General features: G+C 32.4%; 1 pseudogene; it reads left to right on the forward strand.

The window, feature by feature from the left end:
- Positions 1-1,101: 1,101 nt before the first annotated feature.
- Positions 1,102-4,640, forward strand: LOC133792172 (glyceraldehyde-3-phosphate dehydrogenase GAPCP1, chloroplastic-like; annotated as a pseudogene).
- The last annotated feature ends 652 nt before the right edge of the window (positions 4,641-5,292 follow it).

Below are 5,292 nucleotides of genomic sequence, written 5' to 3' on the forward strand. Positions count from 1 at the left end.
CAGGTACTGAGTTTATATTTCAAATGAATTTCCTTTTGTTTCCACACTTTATTTAATAGTATTGAAACTTGAAAGAGCTTGGTTATATGTATATATATATATAGTAATTCGAATAGTAGTTCATAGTTATACCATCAAGACAAAATAGAAAAACACAGATTTTGGTGGAGCATAAACCTATACATATAATATAATCTAATTCAAACAAATGAGGTGCGCACCAACCGTTTGTTAAATGGTCTCTCAAAACTTTGTTATTGTCATTTGTATTAGTTCTATTTTGGATGCAACAAGTTAAAATGGTTGGTGTTGTCATTTCTTTCATTTTAATTAGCAGTTATTGTTGTCACCTAAAACTTAAATTAGTTATCAGTTGTGTTAGTGCTGAATTTATTCTTCAATGTATTTATGAGCTTATATGCCTGTGGTTGTGCATTATGCAGGCTGATCATTCTCAATTTATTTTGGTCTATGTGTATTATTAATTTCATCATGTCCTAATGCAATTTATGCTATTTGGTAAATGCCTTGTTCTAATTACAATTCATTTATCAACAAATTTATACTTATGGTTCAAGACTAGACTATTTAATTGGTGAAAAGATTATCTGGTCTAAACTTGCTAGACTAAAATAATTTTTTTAGTTTCATTTGGTTGATATTGTCTTAAGGACAACTTTTTTAGCAATGATTTATGGCAAGATTTATTATTGTATTTATGTGAATGAACATATATTATAGAATATGTATTTGTTATGCCTTTGACTTTAACTCTGTTTTTTGTTGAGTTGAAGTGTTTTGATCATAATAATGAATATATCATTATTTTTTACCTAAACCAACATTTACTTATTAATGAATTTTATATCTTACTAATTGTTGAGATGATATATGGGTGCCGAGCAATAATTTTTTAAACTATTTGAGTCTTGTTTTTAGGCCAGATTTGATTTATCCCAATATGATGTGTTTTTTTGTATTTTGTGGAGGACTAGCTACAAATTAAATTTTGTGGAGGAATAGCTTTTATAAATTTTGATAGCATAGATGTATTAAAGAGAAGGCTACAAAGTGTTCTCAATAACACAGAATAAACGTGAGATGGATACAAGAGCCAATAAGATGATGCTTACTTGGAGGGAATCATCAAGGTAATTTGCATAGTTATATTTAAGTTCATAATTAGTAGTCTCTGTCTCATATATATTTCATGATTCTCCATCTAGCTATTTAAGTATCATGTTTGCTTAATAGAGATGGACACACTTGAATCTAGAACTCACCATAGGATGATGTGAATCCTCTCTGTAAACTTGATCTGAAATCTTTTTGAGAGCTAATGCAAGTATTATTTGATTTTTGCATACCTGATCTTGCAACAAGTTTATATGTTTTATCCTCGTGCTTAGTTAAAATCACTCTGATTGTTACAGCAATCACAAGTGCATGTGCAAAGTGCATAGTTTGAGGTTTTCAAACAGGTTGCTGCATTTTGTTTATGCAATATTTTTTCATGGCATCTTTTCATTTGGCTAGAAAATAAATGCTGGAAAACTTGTTATATGTAGAAGTTGAACCTTGCATATAATTTTGATATTCCACTGCTCTGAAAATATTTGAAAAATGTTATACTCCAAATCCAAAACTATACTAATCCAAAAGAAAAAAAAAGAACAGAATAAGTAAAGAATAAATGAAGTACCTAACGTATAATAACAAGAGTGGGTAGTAACCAAACAAATTAAGAACAGAAACAATTGCACAAATGGAGCACCTGATTTTTTTTTTAGGAACCATTTGATCTATATAATATACATGGATATATACATGTAACTTCAGCCATACATTATATATCAATGAAAAATTGAAAATAAATCTCTTGTTTCATATCAGGCAATGAGTCTATATTCCTCAGTATTACTATCTGCTATTGATATCTGATTTCCATGTCCAGGAGAGGATATTTTTGTATGCATCTGTTTGGCAATCTTGATATTATTATTTGATGATGAGGGTGAAAATAACTTAATAGCTTGTTGCTAAATTCTTATTTTCTTTCCCAATTTCCATGAGCCTAGTTCATAGCTCCTACCAGTTTTTCTTCAGGGTTTATTCTGGCTATATAGTGGCTGTAGTTAAGGTGTTTGGTCAAAGACAGATCTCTTTAATGCTTTAAATTTTGTTATCTATGTTTCTGTAAATCCGCTTGTATTCAGACCATTTATTAGAAATGTTGTTATGCATTATGCCAACACTACAACAATTATGCCCATATATTACACTAAAATATCACATTACAAAAATTATGCCCATATAATGCTTTCCCAACAACACTAACTGTTTTGGTTAGTTAGTTGTTCATTGTAACTAATTATTGTTATTTTGTAGATTAGTTACTTTATTAGTTTTGGTCTTTTCTGTATATATACTCTTTTGTATCATTACTTCATTAATGAGAATTGATTCTATTAATTCAGTCACTAAGTTTGATTCTATATGCTTTTCTCTTTTTCCTCCTCTGGGTTGACGATGGTTCTTGGTTGTGGACGAGCTATTCTAATTATTTTTCTTCTGTTTGGGTTTGCGTTATGCAGGTTTGTAGGGGTGATGGTGGTGGTGGTAAGGGTTCGTGGTAGTGGCTCACGAGAAGGTGCTGATGCAGTCATGCTTTCTGGAGAAATTGCCCACGGAAAGTAAGTTAACCAATTCATTTGGCCTTGGGTGGCCTCTTAATATATTTCCAATGTGCAATGGCTATTGAAAAAGTATTATCAAAACTCAATAAATATGTTTGTTTTCTAAATTTTTTGCTTTCTATGTAGTAATGTGTATCCCACAAAAATAATTATAGTAGTATTCTCTAGTTAAAAAAATGTTAATGATTCTTAGACACTTTAGAGTTATCAGTTATGTATGAATTTTTCCTCTTGTCTGATGAAAATTTTCTGTCTTGTCATTTCCTTTCTTTTATTTTACATATCTGCCGTCTAATTTTGTGATTATAACATAGATATCCATTGAAAGCTGTCAAAGTAATGCATACTGAGTTAACAAGATGTATGGCTGTACTCCTAAGTCATTATCGGCCTTACTCAACCATATTTGCCTTCACAAATGAGTAAGTCTATCATGAGGAATTATATGTAATTCATCTCCGATGTATCAATTCTATCTGTAATTTTGGTTCAAAATTACTCTTCAACGAAAGGATTATGACATAGTGCTCTTATTAACAACATGGCTTTGGGCAAGTAGCATAAAATAACATTAGGAAGGTGAACATAAATAATATATTTAGCAGGAATTGTTTTTGACAAATTAGGCACACAGGAGTCTTCTGTAGTTAATGTATCATTATTTTGCCTGATGTACAGATATGGGAAAAGAAAGCAAGTGAACAGGATTAGCAAAATCTGTGCCAGCACAGCTGATTACATCTTTTGACTCTTCAAGATTTCAACTTAGCTAAAATAAAGTTACTAGATGCATAATTATGAACTGAACTGATTTCATAAACCATCTAAGTACTATTTCTTATCTGTTATTATAATTATCATCCATATTCACTAACGACATATTTTTTCTCAATCTAATTGAATATATTCAACACTCAAAATATGCTTGGGTGCTTATTAAATTTGAGAGTAGCATGGTTCTGCAAGTGCAAAATATTTTATCTGACATGATAATTTGTGCTTAGCAGAGAAAGGATTAAGCAGAGGTTGGTGCTTTATCATGCTGTTCTGCCTATATATATGGAATTCTCAAATGACGCTGAAGAAACCTTCTCTTTTTAGTTATTTGCTGAGTGATTTTCTTATTAATTTACACAGGTTGTTCATGAGGAATTTGGTATTCTTGAAGGTTTAATGACAACTGTTCATGCAACTACAGGTTTGTTTTTCACTTTATTTGTTTCTATAATAGGAGAATAGTTTACAAGTTGGTTACTTGACTCTTGTTTCTAATGTTCAGCAACATAGAAGACTGTTGATGGCCCATCAATGAAGGATTAGAGAGGAGGCCGTGGAGCTGGACAAAATATCATTCCTAGTTCTATTGGTGCTGCAAAGGTAGTGAAATCTAAATTCATAGGGAAATCTAAAAACAATGTTGGTTTTAATGTGGTTTGATTCTTATTCTTATTATTATGTTTATTATTTTATTTTTTGGAACTATAGGTTGTTGGAAAGGTTCTCCCAGAACTGAATGGAAAACTTACTGGAATGGCCTTCCGTGTTCCAACTCCTAATGTCTCGGTGGTGGACCTAACTTGTCGACTTGAGAAGAGTGCTTCCTATGAAGATGTCAAGGCAGCCATAAAGTATGTTCATGCATTCTATGTGAAGTGTCTAATCATTGCATTTATTCCTCTCCTCTTGTGTTTGTCTAAGTGTGTAATTGTCTTATTTTTAATTTTTGTTTTGTGATTGGTGATATAGGTATGCATCAAAGGGACCACTTAAAGGCATTCTTGGGTACATAGATGAAGACGTTGTCTCCAATGATTTTGTTGGTGACACAAGGTATAATTTCTTTGATGTGTATTTTTAATACATTTTAATTACACTGATGGAACTATTGGAAATGTCATGCGTAAGAAGTCTGTTTTCATCTTGCTAATATTCTCTTAACTAGTTTTTTTAAATGGCCCAAAAAAATCCATTGAAAAAACACAAGATCATATTGGGGAAACTAATAGTAGTTATGCTGTTATCTGTTAAAATATGTTTTTTAACATTTGGATGATGTAATTTTTCTAAGCATATCCTCTACCTTTACCATAAGACCTTGTACAACTTGCCTTCAATTGCTTACCAATGGTTAATTTTGTGGTCTTGCCAATCAACTATCTCCCTCTCTTGGTTCTATATCCTTTTGTTATCCTCAAAAAATGGAGATCGATGACATGGCAATAGAGGTGACAAGTGGCAGTACATGGTCCGTAAAAGACACATTAATACGTCAATAAATATATTGGCTCCTCAGAGTTGTGATAAAGTGACTTGGCTTAGGAGTAGACCAGTGTGCCATGTTAGACCAGAGATGTGTCATGCTAGAACAGTGTGCCATGTTAGACCAGAGATGTGTCATGCTAGACCAGTGTGCCATGTTAGACCAAAGATGTGTCATGCTAGACCAGTGTCCCATGTTAGACCAAAGATGTGTCACGTTAGACCAGACCAGAGATGTGCCATGTTAGACCAGAGGAGTGCGTGTCCTACCAACCAAGTGTGTGACTGTCCAGTAGAGGTATGGCCGACCAGAAGGTGATATTCATCAACCAGGTAG

This window comes from Humulus lupulus, chromosome 7 (genome assembly GCF_963169125.1).
Source record: "Humulus lupulus chromosome 7, drHumLupu1.1, whole genome shotgun sequence".
NCBI classification, from domain to species: Eukaryota; Viridiplantae; Streptophyta; class Magnoliopsida; order Rosales; family Cannabaceae; genus Humulus; species Humulus lupulus.